At 36.4% G+C, this 19,107-nt stretch overlaps 1 long non-coding RNA gene across 1 annotated transcript; it reads right to left on the bottom strand.

Annotated features, from left to right (window-relative positions):
* Positions 1–17,887: 17,887 nt before the first annotated feature.
* On the bottom strand, positions 17,888–18,689 carry LOC138716597 (uncharacterized). The gene is made up of 2 exons (XR_011336690.1): positions 18,505–18,689; positions 17,888–18,138 (listed from the first exon to the last, which is right to left on the bottom strand). It is a non-coding gene; the product is annotated as an uncharacterized lncRNA (long non-coding RNA).
* Between the last annotated feature and the right edge of the window lie 418 nt (positions 18,690–19,107).

The raw sequence follows: 19,107 nt of genomic DNA on the forward strand, positions 1-19,107 counted from the left end.
GAGAAAGGCTGGCCTTATTTGTCACAAACTTATTTTTCCTTTTCAATTTTGTTAATAATAGCTTTTCAGAAAAACAGAAGAAAAATTGTTAAATTGATATTGTAACTTATCAAAAGCTAGGGAACTGAATATCTGTAAGACAGCTATTATTTCTTATTGAGACTACCTGTGTGTTCAATTTAGGAAATATGCAACAGAAGCAAAGGTTTTCAAAGCAGGCACTCTTCTTTTAAAATAGATAAGCACACACACAAAATGATGGCAGGCAGAGCCCTGGACTACATGTCCCTTAGCATAAATGGTTGGTTTCCTTGAGACTGGAGTTGTAAACTCCCTGCTGAAGAAGAGCATTACAAATTATCCTTCTCCCTTTTCCTTTCCCTTGGAATGGGAAGAGAATATTTATGAACCAGCTTTTGTCCACAGGCATGGTTGTGAAGCACATCTATTTCATTATGTTGTAGAGGTGGAGCAATCTATCAAGGAGGGAAAGAAATTATTAAAATTCAATTTGTAAGGTTGGTATTGTCCATTTAAGGTAGGACTTGGGAGAAAACATGAGCTTTTTTAACAGGGATATTAGGGCAATATGCATGATAAGAAGTTGAAGAATGCATAGGCCACATGGGTATGAAATGAAATACTTGAAAAGAAGTGGGAAGTGCAAAGAAGTCAGGAGTGCAAAGAAAACTCTTGTTATAATAAAAATAAATAATAATAGAAAAGTAGAAAATGAAGCTGTAAAGATTACAGACAGGGTTTATGCACCCTGAACATGTAAGATGAGGAAAGACAGCACAAGCTGTGCCACTTTTCATTTTATGTTCACTAAAACAGGTTCTTTTGTTTGAACTTGATTGTCCAAATTTCATCAAAACTCATAAATCTTTCTCAATAATTTACATGCCAAATCTCAGTTAAGTTGCACATCTACTCAGAACTAAACCATTGCCTCCTTCTCAAACATATCCCACATTTTTCAGTGTCTAACAACATGATATACGTTGCTATATAGGTTACTTTTCCATGCTTTCACAATGACTTTGGCTACATACAGCCACGCTATGGCTTCTTGACAAAGTATTGAACTTTGGGAGATCACAGATAATTGGTCTGAAATGGATCAGATAGATTTAAAAACAAGTCTAATATTTAATTTAAATTTGGAGAGTTCCCTGAACTCATCTGCCCTTTGTACATGCCAGGCAATTGTCTCAAACATTAATATCTGTATGCAGTTGCTTCTTTTCATGTAAACAATTAAATATTCTTGACTGAGAGAAGGAAGTTGAGAAACTATTTTTGAAACTAGAATTCACTCCTTTGAAGGACCACAGTAAAGCTGAAATGTCTTCTTCAGTTAATATTTATATATGGCAAAAAGGAAATATATTAGGAGATGTGGAGACAGATCCTTTCTGATTGTACATCTGGCTCATGTTGCAGATATTAATTTGAGATAAGAAGCAGTGAGGTTCAAAAAGCATTCGTTAAAAGAGGATGGACAGATCTCACTTTGGAAAGTAAATGAGGAAAAATCTGGAATGCATGTTGTCTTGAACTACTTTTGGTTCATTTGAACTTTTCATTAAACTTCCCTCAGAAGGATCCTCTACTGTTCCCCTTGTAGTCCAGAATTTTAGCTCTGAATTCAGGAGAGTTTACTAACTTCTTGGAAATGAAAAGCATTTTTGCTTTTTTTTTTCCTTTCTCACACTAACTCCCATGCACATACCGATACCAAGCTAAAAATATCAAGAAAATTACAAAAATACCATCAGCATTCTGTAATAACCTGAACACAGAGAAGTCAAGAAAAGAACTATGTTAAGTAGACCAGACTTCTACTGACAAAATTTACAAGTAATTTTGCCGTGAAAGGCATTTTTTCTCATTAGGAAGTAAAAGAGCAAGGCATTTGTTAAGATGAAAGATAATCTTTGTTATGTAATAAAATTCAAATGTAATGGTTGCCTTAACAAAAGGGACATTACAAGAATGAAATTACCCCATATTTCATATTTCTGATTCTAGAAAAACATAACTTAATTTCTTTACATGACAAATCACTCTACATTTTCCCCAGTTCTTACTGGATATAAAGAATAATAATGGTTTGGAATAAAATAAATTTTACATCCACTGCTTAGGAATAAAAAGGATAATGTTCATTAATTCTACTGAATATTCTGCTATATCTAAATATAAATATGAAAGGGTTCCAGACCATTAAGCATGCTAAAGCTAACAATAATTTTATTAAATCATTTCAAAACCTGACAGGAAGGTTACGCAGTGTCTGAAGGACAAACCTTATGTATTTACAATGGGTTAGTAGCACCATGAACAAGCTGTGCTAGAAATGGATTTCTTGGGAAACAATAAAAATGGAAATACTACACCCTTCAGCTGAGAAAACCCTGCAGCAAAATCCTACCCACGTACACAATGCAATATTTTGGCTGTAACTGGTTCTTACTACAATTGGCTTTGAACTTTAATTACAATCTTCACAACTAAGACTTTACACTAAGATTTTAACAGTGATATTTTTCAAAAGTAGAAAACACATGGTTTGCAGCAAAACTGAAAAACTGATTCATTAGCCCTTGACCTGTTAGCCATTGTTATTAATTCATGTCCTCAAAATTCGATTCAGATCAACACATTCCACTGAAAACATGTTTCCCCTATAATTACTAACATCTCTCCAAACAGTAGAATTTTCTTTGAAATAAGCAAGCATGGAGCTGAGCAGTAGATTCAATATGCAGACTCTCCTCTCTCCATTGCTATTGCAAATGAGTACAAGAAATAGTTTTGTATCCACAACTGACACTATGTTTTTCAGGCTTTACTTGTGTAAAGTGCTATCTAGTTTATTTCTCCTTGGCTATAAGTTTGTGTAATAAAACAATGGTCAATAGTTGATGACAAGTTAGTCATCACAAAAGTAAAGTGAAAACTGATCAAACATTCATCTTTATAGAAGATTTCTTCTTGAAGATCAACAAGATGAGAAAGCTTGCAAGGCTGCTCTCTGTGCTGTTTCAGTGTCATCTCTCTGCATACATTGAAAACAAAAGAGTCCTTGAGTTGTTATATGTATATTTTATACAGATGTTATGCATATATTATGTGTGTATGTATGATGTGTATATAGTAAATAAGCAGGGGCACATGTATATATGGCAGCAGTACCAGTGTTCCATTACTGTAGCTGAGATAGTCCCTCTAAGCCAACTTTAAAAATAATGGACAGAAATAAACATCACAAGGGCAATTGATTGGAGCATTTTTGGATTATTATGTTTTAGGTGAGATGAAACTCTTTATAGTGTCTGTTTTCCCCCACTGACTATATAGCATAGCTAAGGTGGATAGCTAAGACTTAGGTGTCTCATTTTGAAGCACTTAATTTAGAGCAAATACATACAATCCTGCAATACATAAAATTATCCTTTTCATAAAGAAACATGCCAAACGTACTCTGAAAATTATATATCTGAAAGGAAAGCAATCAGAACTTTGGAAGTCCCAATGTTTTTTTTTCATTTTTCCCTTGTCCTAAGCAATTTATCTCTTAATATGCCATACACTCTTCTACATACTTTCTACAGATTTGGAGGGATTTGTGTGTTTGCATTTCCAGAAACTCATGGAATAGTTACGGTCTGCATTAACACTTGAATCATTGGTATAATTATGTTTCCTCCTTTGATCTACATTCTTTTGTTAATAATTCATATCACTGTTGCTGGTTTCTGGTCACTACTGACCACCAAGTTCATATTGTCAGAACTAACCAAAAAGCTCCCAAGACCTTTTCCAAGTGGAAGCAGTTAGGCAGATGCATGTCACTGAATCTATGGCTAGGACTGTTTTTCCCTCCATGTATATTTGTGTGCAGTTATTGGTGATGAAGTTAATCTGTGATTTTTAACAATCAGTTTTGCAGATCATTCTGCAGCTAGTCACAATCAGCTTCAGAAACATTTTGGTAGAATGCTTATAAGTACATCCACATATCTGTCCTTTTCTTTACATGATGTTCTTCTGAGTTTTTGATGTGTGGAAATAATTCACAAAACAGAAAGAAAAAAGCAGTTCTAGAACTGCTTGCTTAAATTTGTTGCTATATAAGCAATTATTTCATAGATTTTTCTATCCAAGTACCTGCTGCTTGGGGTTTTTTTATTGCTTTTATTACCCATCTGGCATAATGCTATTTTTACTATTACTAGGCTCTATTACCAAATTAGAAAAGATATGGATAAAAAGTTGTGATGTAAAATATGGTGATGTTTAATATGAAGCTTTGCATTGACATCTTTGGCAATACACTATTGCTGTGTTTATAGATGTTATAGGGACAGAAATTCAGTCCTTAGGAATAGGAATTGTCAACTTGTTACAGAGAAAAAACCAGCTTTTTCTGTAGTTTTCACAATTTATTTAATAACAGTAGGTTCAACAGTTACGGATACTGTAATTTTCCTTAAAGATGAAATCCACGTTCAAATTATGAATTAAGAAGTTTCTGGAAAATAATCGTAGTTTTATCCATGAGGAGAAAGGTCAAAGCTATTTGTAGAATGTAGTTACCTTGCACAGGAAGCAAAGTCTTTGCTTTACATTTCTGAAGTCCAAAGAGCCACTCCTTTTTTTACTGAGAGACATGCGTTGAAATGCTTTCCTTAGGAATGGCTTTAACGTATAAAAAATCTGTGAAGTATGCTACTTCAGATGATTTACTAGCTAGCAAAAGAATGCTGTGGGCGTGCAGCCATATAAGCAAGAAGAAATGCCAGTAAGTTTACCACAACTACTTGCAAATAACGCATGAGACATTTATATCATCAAGGAAAATATCTGCAAATACTCCCAGCTACTTGGAAATGTGACAGTTATTCAAATAAAATTCTGGGACAAATTCAATTGCAGCATGACTAGGCTTATTTACACAATTACACACAATAACTTCTCCTCATCAGAGTTTCTTAAATTGACATTTCTGCTTCTGAATGAGACCAATGTTTTAATTTCTGTTCTAAAACACATGGAAGAGGAATGTTGCTTTCTACCTCTCAGATAGACATTTCTATGCTGTTGAGTTGTCCCTTTCCTTTTTACTAATCTGCTTTTTCTCTCTTCTCCACAAAATTATTCACACTTGTCCTGGCAAGGGATTCATAGTGTCCCAAACATCCTGACTCAAGGCATCTGTTGTGTGAAATGTATTTTTTCCTTGATGAATAGGATTAATACAAAGGGCTTTTTATCACCAAGTGTCACAGGAAGCCCTTCCAGTCCTTGTTAGTGCCTTTTGGCCTTCTCATTTCATTCACAGTGATATTTGTACACTTCATCTGAGCATATTCTCTGCCTTTTCAGATGTGAGGACAGAGAAGAGTTTTCCTGGTTTCATTATCAGATAACACCACCTGTGGGGAATGTCCAATTACATCCCAAACAGTCTCTCTTGCTCTCTGAAAATATCACATCAGCCCAATTTTGGCAGCAAGTGTTTAGATCCAAGACAGATTTACTTTTATGTAAAAGTGAAAAAGGTGCTTTTATAGTCATGTAAGGCCAATATTTGTCTCTGTTGATTGAGGTGAAGAACTGCACGTAGATGAGGAAGTCTGTTTAAATTATGTTTCCTTATGATTTAGGTTCTCCACAGCAACAACGCACAAATCAGTAACAAGCAGAATCTGGAAAAAGCCATGATCTTAACCAATTACTTGACTGGGTGACTAAGGTTCATCATCATAATCTTTTCTATGCAGACAAGAGATATTTGTAATCAAGACAGTGCAAAAACCTTTTAATAAAGTATACACACACTGCGCTTAAGCCAAGTTTACTAAGTTTGTGACAGCAACTTGCCATCAGACAAAGATGTACAATATCGTTTCACCTACTCACAAAGGAGATTTGGATTTCTTGGGTTCATCAGTACATGATTGCAGTCCTTTGGACTACATTCTGAAATAAATGTCCTTATGGTACAAAGCCTTATGATAGACTTGTTCTCAGATCTTCATCTTTAGATTTTAATGCAGAACATAGAGCTGCCATTCAAGGCTTTCCCACTGTGATCTTTGCTAGTAAATAATGTACTTGATTCCGTACTTTTGCAGCTTTATATGGCTGCCAATGCACTAAAATACAACTGGCTAGTGCCCCTGCCAGAGTACGTAGAGTTATAGTGTGGGGGTAGTCAAAGGAATTAAATGTGTTAAAGTTATATCGTATCCCTCCTTCTCAACTTGGGTTCTTGATTTCTCAGCAAACATTCTCACAGACTTGCTCATCTCCTTGAAAAGTTAGAAAGTCTGTTTCTCGGCATCACACTATAAAGCCATGTTCATGGGATTCTAAAAACAGCAGGCTGATGATTTACTCTGCAATGACAAATGCTTGATCAGCATTTCCTGACTTCAGGCCATTATTCTGTAAAGTACCTCTCACACGAACTCTCAGAAATCATAATGGAACCGAAAGGCAAAAGCACTGCATGGAAAACGATCTGCCAGTTCAGTCATTTACAGATCTGCACTTCTACTGTGGTCAATGCTCCTTGCTGAGGGTGTAGTCTCAACACTATATCTGTCTTATTGCAATAGATAGTATAAATATGTAATTAATAGTCACCCATAATGGTTTAAAAAGTGATAAAACATTCATTTAAATAAACACAGTACAAAACCAACAGCATGGAGTGTTGAGAGGCAAATGACACAAAAACAGATTTTTTCAAGGAGCAACAAAAATGTTCTGCTTTTTTTAGAAAAGTATTAAAACTGAATTTTAGTAAAATGACAACTGTTTTACTTTTCATTAGGTAACAGTAGACATTCTGTATGCACTGTTACGTTGTTTTGTAAATCTGCCATCTGCAAAGTTGCTTGTCATTTCTGTTACAATAAGTGAATCATCTACAAAGTTTTTCAACCAAAGATACACAAATGATATTGATAGTAGGCATAGGAATAAGAATGAGAACAATTTGGCAGTCTACAAAATCATCATTTGGAATAAAGTGGTAACGTAAGAATCCAGAAACTCAGTGAGAAGTAATTAAACTGCCGCATTTCCTTGCTGTATTTTGAACAGACCTGGACATATATTTATATTATATTATATTATTTTAGACCTGGATAGTTATTATTTTGTTGTGCTTTATGGACACATTGCCTCAAGACCTTTCAAAGAAATAGAATGACATTTATTTTCACAATTGTTAGAAGAAATAGATTTGGACACAAGGGTTAGTCAAAGCGGTATCAGTTAATTTTTAAAAATCAAGTCATATTTCTGTTTTATTGATACATCTCCAGACTAATTTATTACTTTGTTCTTCTATATAAAAAAAGACCTCAATAATTTGCAGTATCACAGTATTAATGTCAATAATCCTTCTTAGAGTTCTATTGTGAGACTAGAATAAAGGTGTCATTCCAAACTTTGTTATATTTATAGAAGTTCTATTTAAGACTACTTTTCACTCATTTCTATAGTTCTGGGTTTATAACATGGTCACCATTCTTTCTTTGCAGCTGTGTGATCTTTTTCCTGCATTATCTCCTGTTTCTGCTCTGCTGTCCCTGCAGTGTTCCCATTCTAATAAAGTCCACTTCAGCTGTGAATGGGAAAAGTAAATATTTTCTGCAGCCTTTGTTGAATCCTTGTTATTGAAAACAGCCTGATTTTATCTGCCTCTGTCTTGTTATCTAGTCATGTTTGAACATTTTTTTGGATTAGAGGAAAATGAGCCCAGCAGTAAAACCTTATCGCAGTTGGCTGTGTCTACAGTGCTAAATAAATTAGGGCTAGAGAGCAAGCTCAAACCCTTAACGCAATCACTCGTACTACTTAATTATTAACATACTTCCTGGCATGGTTTTCACCTGTACCACCAAGCACCCTCCTAGAAAATGCTTGGGATTGCATGAGTCAAGAGCCACTCCCATACCCAGAGAGTCTTCCGCCCAGCTATTCCCTACTAACCTACTACCCATCCCTCCCACTTCCAGCATTAATTCAGCAAATCTTGTACCTTGAATAAACTCACAAACCCTGTCTATAACACCCCAGAACTTGTAACAGATGCCCTCAGGAACATGCTCTGAACACAGTGTTCTGGGCTGCAATGTTTTTTAATTATTTCAAACACATTAACTGAAAAAACTAATGGAAATTAAAAGTCATTATTGTAACTATGGATCCAAGCGTATCATCCTAGGCACAGGCACAAGGTCAAGAGTATTATGTGGATGTGGCCAGTCTTCTGGCCTTAGAGCTGAAGAGTGCTCCCTAGATGTCTATGAGTACAGATGTCAGCAGTTGTTGCCAGGGTGGGGATGCAGATCAGTGATATTGATGACAGAGAAAGCCATTGGCCTTGGCAAGGTTTAGCTATTCATGGGTCACACATTCTCAGGATGAATGTCTGCAGGAGTCATGAGAGTCTAGAGGAAGGTTAATAGGCATGTCTTGTTTCCTTTTTAAGGAAAAAAAAACCAAAACCCCACAACAATTTAAAGAGGATTCTCTAAGCATTTTGGATTCAGGTGCTGAGTCCTTTCCTTAGGCTAAACACATAAACATTCAATCAAGGGTCACTTTTTTAAAAACATACCTGATGCTACCTACTCTTTGATTGCAGTTCATTTTAAAAATACATTGCAGAGAATTTTTTATTTCCTTTCAGTTCCAACAAACTTATATCCACAGCTTTCATATCTTGAACAAATGCCTTCAAAACTAGTCTATAGCTTAGCGTGGGGCTGACGTTGATACCCAACTGATCCAGCTAGAAGGGTTAGGTTTGGATCTACTCCATACTGGATGAATAATTTATGTTGTTGTTATTATTAATATTTTGGCTTAATCCCAAACTGAATTTAATGTGCATAAATAATCTAGGGAGCAAGGATGCAAGAAGCAAGGATTGCCTTGCTCTAGGGAGCAATACCCATCTATATTGCCTTCCACCAGAATGCTCCAGCCTCTGAACAATATGCCAAGTGCCCATACCACAGTAATCGCATCTCTTTCCCCAGCCGTGGATTCTGAAGGAAGTGGTTGTGGCTTGGCATAGGCTGAACTGTCTGTTGCCAGTTCATGAGAATGTCTAATGTGCAGTTACTAGATTGGATCCTTTGGCAAACGGTCTTTAGGTTTCTAAATTGTAACGCAGTTCAAATTAGAGAAGACAATGCTGCTCAAGACAAAGTAATTCTGCAATCATATACGTATGCATAAAGCTTTAGACTGAATGACAGGTACTAGTTAAATACAGACATCTCCAGAGTCAGAGGTCACAGAAGACCATATGCCTTCTGAGTTTTATTTATCTTGATCTGTTTCAGATGTGGAAAGCAGGGAACCCAACATTCAACCTGAAAATAACTTCTAATATCATAGAAAATCACTTCTAAGAGTCTCAGTGAAAGGCATTGCTCCATCAAGGTAATATAAAAGCTACTATCTGAATTAGAATAGCTGCAGGGAATAGGGAACCCAGACCTGAAAGAAATCATAATTATACTCTTGATTATTTATGCAGGAAGTTGAAGGGAAAAAAAGTGCTGCGAGGGAATCATCCCAGTCTCTGCAAATGCAGTAAAGGATTACCAGCTTTGGAAGGAAAGCTATTTGGTATTTGACATAATTTGTATGGTGTGCCACAAAAATAATTTTATGCATGAGTCTTCCCAAGACTATTATTAAATCAATAGGTGACCACTGTTGTGAATGGTCTCACTCGAGAGCCAGTATAAACTCCACAAATTAATGAAGATGCTTAAAATAGCTCACTTCTTAATGGTCAGGTTGATATACGTACATGTGAAGGTAAACATTTCACTCTCAAATTTACATCTTGAGTTCTTTGAATAAATAAGTTTTATCCTTTCTTGAGTCAATAAGTAGCTAATAGGTCATTAATTACAGGGAATAACTTGCAGCTTGAAAAAAAGAAAAAGAAGGCATACAGGCAAAAAGGTAAGTCAAAGCTTAATTTAAAAAGAACATTTTCAAAATAAAGTTAGTATAGATACGTGAATAAAGAGAGAGTGAATAGAAACCTTGGATATGGTTTATATTGTACTCCATTTGAATACGGAGAGATCATAGAATCATAGAATCATAGAGCAGAGTTGTTTGGAAAGGACCTTAAAGATTATGTAGTTCCAACCCCCCTGCCATGGGCAGGGACAACTCCCACTAGACGAGGCTGCTCAAGGCGCCATCCAACCTGGCCTTGAACACCTCCAGGGAAGGGGCAGCCACAGCTTCCCTGGGTAACTTGTTCCAGTGCCTCACCACCCTCATCATGAAGAATTTCTTCCTAATATGTAATCTAAATCCCCTTCTTCCAGTTTAAAGCCATTCCCCCTTGTCTTAACACTATATGCCTTTGTAAAAAGCCTAGCTTTTTTGTAGACCCCCTTCAGGTACTGGAAGGACTCTTTAAGGTCTCCCCAGAGCCTTCTCTTCTCATACAGTCAAGTTGCGAATTCACAATGCATCAACAACTTGACATTTTTTTTTCTAAATCTACATTCATGCATATCAAATAAGCCAACCTCAATTCTCTCAGCCTGTCCTTGTATGGGAGGTGCTCTAACCCTCTGATCATCTTTGTGGCCCTCCTGTGGACCCATTCCAACAGTTCCATATCCTTCTTATGTTAGAGATTCCAGAACTGGCTACAATGCTCTAGGTCAGGTCTCACAAGCATGGAGAAGAGGAGGAGAATGTATTTCCATACAGCCCAGGATATAGTTAGCCTTCCGGGCTGCAAGTGTGCATTGCTGGCTCATGTCAAGCTTCTCATCAGTCAGCACCCTAAAGTCCTTCTCCACCAGGCTGCACTCAATCGTGCCTTTTTCCATTCTGTACTGAAACCACAGATTGCCCTGACCCAGGTGTAAGAACTTGCACTTGGCCTTGTTGAGCCTCATGAGGCTCACACAGGCCCACTTCTCCAGCTTGTCTAGGTCCCTCTGGATGATATCCCATCCTTCTATTGTAACTACTGCACCACTTAGTTTGGTTTCATCTGCAAACTTGCTGAGGGTGCACTTGATCTTGCTGTCTATATCATAGAATCATTGAATAATTTGAGTTGGAAGGGACCTTAAAGATCACCTAGTTCCAACTCCCCTGCAATAGGCAGGGACAATATCACCAATGAAAATATCAAACACTGGTCCCAATACAGACCCCTGTGGGACACCTCTTGTCACGGATGCATCCATCTGAAGTGATGAACTGTAAGAAGAAAATATTAAGGAACTCTGGGAAGAAAAGTTTATTTTAATATAGACGTGTAAGTCTTCAAAATTAAAATAACAACAAAGACAGCAATAGCAAGAGATTGACCTGGTTTGCCAAAGATATCCTTTGAAATGCTGTTTCTGACATCTATAAATAACTAAACTTCGATGATGACGTATATGCACATTTCTCAACAAAATTTTAGGTTCTCCATAAGACAATTTCATGACTTCTCTTGAAAATTTGAAACTGCACAAGCAAGACTTCCTTAAGTTTAAACAAATATAATTTACATCATTTGTATTCCTTCTCTCAAATCAAGATGTACATAACTTTATCGCCTAAAACGACATCTTGCTTCCTCTTATTCATTGTAATTTAAGAAAGGCTCTAATCCCATCTGCAAGCTTTTAAGCCATCAGGTTATGCAAAACCACCTATTCTTAGTTTTCCACGCGTAAGTGTAGGTGAGACAGAGAGGAGGGAGAGTTTTTTATTAAGTAGCTACTGACGAGGCAAGAAATAGAATCTGCTCTAGTTCTGACTGATGTCAGGGAGAAACATGATGAAGAAAATTAAGTCTGGCAAAAATGTAGTAATGGAAGTCATTAAACCCCATGAGCAGAGGACTACAGGGAGTGACTGCTGTGTTGCAAAATTGTCCTTGTTCATACAGTCATGTTGCAAATTCACAATGCATCAACAACCTGACATTTTTTTCTAAACCTACACTTATGCATTTCAAATAAGCCATACAATTTAATTATGTAACTCCAACTTTTGATGCATTTGAGAAATCAGAAGTAGTTTTTCTTCACTTTCCTGTAACTGCAGTAATTTAGTAACATGATGCAAAATGAAACCCACCTCACATCAAACACCATAATTGGGCCAAGGATTCCCGATGGTATCCTTTAATTCAGATTAATCCATTGAACTACTGCGACAAAGGCTGTTGTCAGATGAGCAGAGATGAGTAGAAATTATGATGATGTTGGTGATGATTTGACAAAGTATAAATACCTAAAAAAATGCATTATCAGTCACTTCAAAATGACGTGAATGAAAGCCAAATGGGCTCATTACCAGAATTTTGAAAATTTCCTTACACACAAACGTAGAACCATTTAATGCTTGCTTAATCTAATGATCCTGACATTCATAAAAAATTTGGCACGCTGCATGAATTCCCAACTTTCTCCCAGATCCTAAGTTCACATCCCAACTTCAGAGTAAAAAGCGTAAGTGGGAGATCATATTTACCTTCTACTGAGCTATTTTGTTTTAGTGCTTTTAAATCCAGTGTCTCTCCAAAGGTATCCTAAACCCACTAGCATCAAGCTATTGTTCTCTCTGACACAGTGGTGATGTCTTATACAAAATGGAGTATCTCCTGTCCATAGATTTTCAATTGTTTCATAGAATCATAGAATAACCAGGTTGGAAGAGACCCACAGGATCATCGAGTCCAACCGTTCCTATCAAACACTAAACCATGCCCCTTAGCACCTCGTCCACCCGTGCCTTAAACACCTCCAGGGAAGGTGACTCAACCACCTCCGTGGGCAGCCTGTTCCAGTGCCAACTGGAACTTGCATGCTCCACAGTCTGCCTGTTCCAGCACTTGTCTGAACTCAGATCTGTTCTCTTTCTGATTGAGGGTAGGAACCCGAAACCATGTATTTCATATTTTAAATTGACATCTTCTCCCGAGGTTACATATATTCTAAGGGTAATGCAGAGAAGAGAGAAGATAAGACTTCTGCTACTTCTGCTAGAATTGTTCCTCTCTTTACAAAACCTTTCACATCCTGGAAATTAGGATTAAAGTAGTTTAATTCTGCTAGAGTGAGTTGAAAACTAAACCTAGGCTGCACAACAGTGCCAGATGTTCTAGTACTTCAGCAGAGAGAAATATGTGTCTTTCTCCAGCAGCTTTGTCTGAATTTTGTCCATCTTCTCCTTTGCTTTTTCCTACCTGTGATTCAAGAAAATTGTTTGTACAAGGCCACACAATACTTACACCTCAAACTAATTGATTTTTTTCATTAGTCTGGGACCTAAAGTAAAAAAAAAGGAAACACAAAACACTGGCTTCTCAAAATAAAAATTATTTCTATTGCTTAATTCAGAAGCTAAATTGAAAAATCGATTCTCTGCACAGCCTTAAAATGCAATCAGTCTCACTGACATAAATGTGCCAAAGTACACAAGTGAATTGGAAACTATATTCCTCTATTATTGCTGAGATCTGTCACAAGTAATTTTAGAATCACTTATTGATCTTTCATTAATAAGATTTAGAAAAGCACTCATTTGCTAATCTGGGCACTTCTGACTTCATTCACAGTAAAAACATTACCATAACACCACTGAAATGAAACACTCAGGCAAACACCAATACATTACCCTAAATGCTACACTGGTATAAATAGAACTTTTCCCTTTTGGAAGTTCTGATGGCTTCAGATTTTTTTTGGGGGGAAGGCGCTGTTCAGATTTTTTCTAACATTTTTTAAGCCACTCTATCTTCACCTTTTTATTTCAGGATATTAATGACTGTCAGTTTATAAACAACATATCGGTCTCATTACAAACATCAGTAATTTTTTCCATCTTCCTCTTCTTTAAAAATACTCACTGAGAAATAAATGGAAATTAAATTCATTATATACACATCCAATTTGGTCCTCTTTGAAAATTATGCCTTATTCTATTTGATAACTCTAAATGGTCAGTACCACTGCAAGAAGACTCATAGCTAGGGTTTTTTAATTAATATTACTTCTCTTACTGTAATTTTGTTACTATGGCTGGCTAGGTATTTTATGAAGGCTGTAAGAAACAGAGAATGTAGTTTTCATATGTGGTGCAAAAAACACTCCAAACACCAGTATTACCTATCAAAGCAGAAAAGAGCTGAGTATCAAATTTTTCTACCTATGCCAAGTCTGAATATACTTGGCATAGAGCTGTCGCATGCAGTAGAAAAATATCTCCTCCATGAATATCACACATCAGCTGCCAGCTATGTGCAGGTTTGTGGTAGCTGCCTTGCTGGCCTGGGTTCATTAGTTGTAGTTTTGGACTTGTCAATGCATAAAACTCTCCTGCTCCTTCAGAGCTTTATGGGGTTCAAGCCATCTGTACGTAGATTCTTTACACCTTACACAAAATACAAATGCAGAAAAATTGTGCCATTATTTCCTTCCTATTAGATATTACATCCACACTACAGGATCTGTTCAAAGCATACTTTTCAAGTTATAGGCTTCATGGAATACATAAAAGTAGTGACCTGCAGTAAAAATATAGCAAATTGACCAACAAAGTTTTAAGTCTTTATATTTAAGGGCAAATGTTGATGGGCAGGCGGAATCGAGATGAAATTACTCTTACTACATCTAAAGTAAAATAGGGAAAGAAAACATAACCCATGTTTTATCTTTTCTTGTCATTGTTCAGTGTTGGAGACTGTAGGAGAAAGTTCATTAGTCTGGAAATTCTTAAGTTCTTGTCCACAGTTTAATGGCTTTTTGTTTTTATTTTCTTCAACTTAACTAATAATGTGCTTATCTAGTGCGGAACTATCAGCCAAAGTTTGAAGCCTGTGATAAGTCATTACACTATAGGGCACAAATAGAGTGGATATAATGAATTATTGAGCAGTTAAAAATCAGCTAAAGGCAGTATGATAAATCTGTTTTGAGTCCACTGATCAATTTGTCCCTGAAAAAGGATGGTAATATGCATACAAGGGAAAAGTTAGAATGGAAGTAATTTCACTTATCTTTATGTTTTTAAACTGCAGATCGTTATACCTGTACTAACATTCTGAGTTGTCTTTGTAGTCAATAAAGACAAATGGGCAATTCCAGAATATGATTACACTGACTCATTTTAGAACTGATGAAATTAATGGTGTCTTTCAGATGCCTACTTCTAACCACTGAGAACAAGGGTAGCCTAGACACTTAGCTCCAATGTAGCTGCTGCATTGCAAAAGTTCCATTTCTGTCACATGAATCTCACATAAGGTAACTGAAATTCAAAATGTAATGGACAGAGGCCCTGCAACAGAACTCCTAATGTTTGGGACCTTGCAGACCTTTCCTATGACCTTTCTGCACACACAAAGCACTACGAGGCCTTCGGAAGGGGCTGCTCTATTTCACTGTCTCTGTCATCACAACTGGTACCTGTTAGAAAGATAAAGGATTGGAACAATGGCTTGCAATTTTAGATGGCAGGTCATCTTACCCATTCTTTTGCCCCCAGCCAAGATCAGGTATGTTCTCTATCAGATATATCAAAATACATTTTTACATGAAAGTTGTTAAATGATTTTAGGAATTACTACTGACCAAAAGAAACACCATACTCAGAAGAGCGATGTTTACTTACCTCAGATATTTCAGTAGGTAGCCTTTAAAGAATAAAAATCCTGACACAGCTGCATTCAAAAGCTTTGGCTATTCTAGCTGCAGTAATTGTAAAATCTTCCTACACTGCATTTTATGGCCATGCTGATTTTATATAAAACCTATATCCACTGTTCCAATGATTTGTAAGGGACAGAAATATCTGTAGATCTATCTGGTTAATGTGCAGGTTAATGAGAGCTACAGGGTAATAGTCTGCTCTTAATTCACTGACTTCTTTCAAAGATCTAGTTCTCTGTGCAGCACATTAATCTACTAATGAGTCAAACCATTTCTGAAGTATACAGGCACCACTTCCAGACCTACTAGAATTTATTTGCATCTCCCTGGTTTTCTTCAATGTCAAAGTACTATCCACAACATCAAGCTATTCTATTTTAAGTAGTACTTTGAGAAAGGATGCCCTTATCAGGAAAGATTTTTGGATTTAACAGAAAAAAATTGTACATAGTATACAGTATATGTGAAAAAAAAGAAAAGTAATTCTGTTGACATTAAAAAAATATGTAAGGGGTTGTTTCAGATCTGATACCAGAGCTCTAAGGTATATTTTCATAATGTAAAATTGAAAAGATTTAGAGGACTGGTTCTGACACCATCTGTATCCATGGCTAATCCAAACTACGTGACTGTATCCTACAATCTTAACACAGAATAATAGGGAGGGTCACAGATAGCTACAGAGTCTCTGCATAGATTGTTTTGTACTGCATTTCTTATCTTCCTTTTTGAGCTGTTTAATTGTCTGGTTTTCAATTCCCAGGACTTTCTGTCAGGGTCTGCAACTATTTAGTAGAGCGTTAATATGCTTTACAAACAGGATAGGAAAAGTATCCTGTTCAGCCAGTGGAGATGCAAAGAGCTTACAGATTATATTGAAAAATGCATTTTGAGAGAGAAACATGCCTTTCATGAATAGTTTTTGTTTGTTCAAAGAACAATTTAAGTACACAAGTCACAGTATACCATCATGAAGAGCAGGCTCATAGATGCTAATTCCTAGCCAAAAAAGATTATTAAGATTATTGCTGCATAAGCTGAAACCTATCAGTGAAGTCATGGCGTCTCATCAATGACTCAATATATGACCTATTTGAAGGCAAAGATTGTTTATGATGTACCTAGTTTATACGATTTCTATAACAAAGTATGCCTCAAAAGCTAATATTTTTAAAATACTTTGGTTATGAGAATTTCTATGTGAAAGGCTGCACAACAAGATTCAAGGACTTTGTTTCCAACTAGCTGTTATAATTCTTGTCACAGTAAGTAAGGTTCTTATATAGCTTGTTTGCTCTATATTAGAGCAGCTAATATCTGAGATGTAAGCCTTTCTCCTTTTGGCCTCATCTCATCTGTTCAGGAACACTGGCTGGCTGCCACTGCTTTGCAGCTGTCTGGGCTCAGTCTCTCTAGCTGCCCTGGGTCAGTAGCCACCCTATGTAACCTTAGTCCAATCATAACTTAGATTGTGTCCTTTGCTATTGCTTTTCAGTTTTATTTGATGGTAGGATTCAAACCTGCTCTCTGGTATATTAGCTGCTGATCTTCAGATTAACCCAATGCTCTAAAACAAAACAGGGCTTTGGTGCTGTGAAAAATAAAAACCTTAAAGGTTTTTAAAGGGACAAATCACTTCTCTTCATATATGCAATCACTACAAATCACTATGTTTACAGGAGATAATATATTTTATTTATGTGCAACAGGAAAGTATGACACTCAGACACCAAATAGAGCAACCTTCTGCATCAACAAATGCAGTCTCCCATTATAACAGGCTATCAACTCAAATAATCCTGTTAATATCTTAAATGTATTGAATAAACCCAAGGGATTCAATAACTGACATCATTACATTGATACATTTTCGGGATAAAGGCACATGAAGATTATCCAAGATTGCTTTTCTTGATCAGGTATTTATTACCATTTTAGAGCATCTGATGTGCACAAGTCACAGCAAAAGACAAGAAAGACTGGACAGTTTCATGGAAACCTAATTTATCTTTGGGGAAAACTCAGGGAAGCTCTTTTCACTATTTTTGTCTAAAATTATTATGAGAGGTGAATATTTCAATACAAGATTTCATACTTGCATATCCAAAGTCATCACTGGCAAAGAAGCAATAACTGACAATAAAACAGAAACATGAAGAAATATATTTTTATTCCTGATTTTGCAGCATACTCAAAACGGCACAGTGTGATCCCAGGATGCCATCAGAAGTTCAAGCAGGGCTAATAGTTACAGAATAAGAGTCACCAAAGAGAAGAAAAAGCATGCATGCGAATACCTGCAAACACACAGCTGCCCTGCCATACATCAGCTGGGGAAAACAGGATTTGGATTAACAGTCCGAGGTCTTGCTCAAAAAGAGGCTTGGCTTCTGCTTCCTCATACCTCCCTGTAGGACCAAACACGTAAGTATTGTGTGCTTTCTTCTTCAAAAGTAATACCTTTATGTTGCAAAACTGCATATTTTACATAATCAGTAAAGAAAGTAAATGCATACTGAGTTTTTTTACAGTTTTGAGGCAAGCAAAGCACCAGCAATCAAAATACACTTTTGTTTCTTAGGTTTTACTCACTTTGGGCAAATGTGACTATCGCAGAGAAGAGTTGTGAAGTAAACCATGATTTTAATAAAAAGACATAAGGGCAAGAAGTACAACCTCTTTATGAATGATTTTGATCATATAGTCCAATGCTTTCAATGTAATGAGTAAAAGATGAAAGTACTGAAGATTAAATGCACATTCAATATACTCATGGTATTCAAGATGTTTGTGATATTCTGGAGACCAACTCAAGAGTTGGGTTTTCACATTACCCTGAGTGCATAATGTGATCGCATCAGAGTGCACACATTGATGGTTAATGTTTCTGCAAATCAATCTACTCTTAAGGGCCCTATTCTAGCTGTCATAATTGCAGGATGATTCAGATGTAGTTCCTTACATGAGGTGTTCCAGCTCTCATATAATCAGGGCCTCCATGAAGAAATTCTGAAAACTTAGGGAGTGTACCTTTTCCTTTCCACTTGCAGTACAGCAAATATCTTTGGGAGTATTCAACTATCAAGTTTGTCTGAACAGTTATGTAACTCAGGTACCCATGTAGAACAGACAATTTCACTCCCTGAGATACAGAGCACTGAATTAATTTTTGAGCACAATCGGATAATGAAGGATGCCTTGTCATACGCACATTTAGAGAGATTGACCAGAAAGAGATGTTTAAGACCTCCCTCTGTTTAGAAACCTTATAGCAGTACCTGAATCTCAGACTGTTATGTAACTGAGATTGAGTAGAACTATTTATTCTCTTTTTTTCTTCTTAAATCTGGGACAGAGCATAAAAATGTCTAAA

The sequence above is a fragment of the Phaenicophaeus curvirostris genome, chromosome 1 (assembly GCF_032191515.1).
Source record: "Phaenicophaeus curvirostris isolate KB17595 chromosome 1, BPBGC_Pcur_1.0, whole genome shotgun sequence".
Lineage (NCBI taxonomy): Eukaryota > Metazoa > Chordata > Aves > Cuculiformes > Cuculidae > Phaenicophaeus > Phaenicophaeus curvirostris.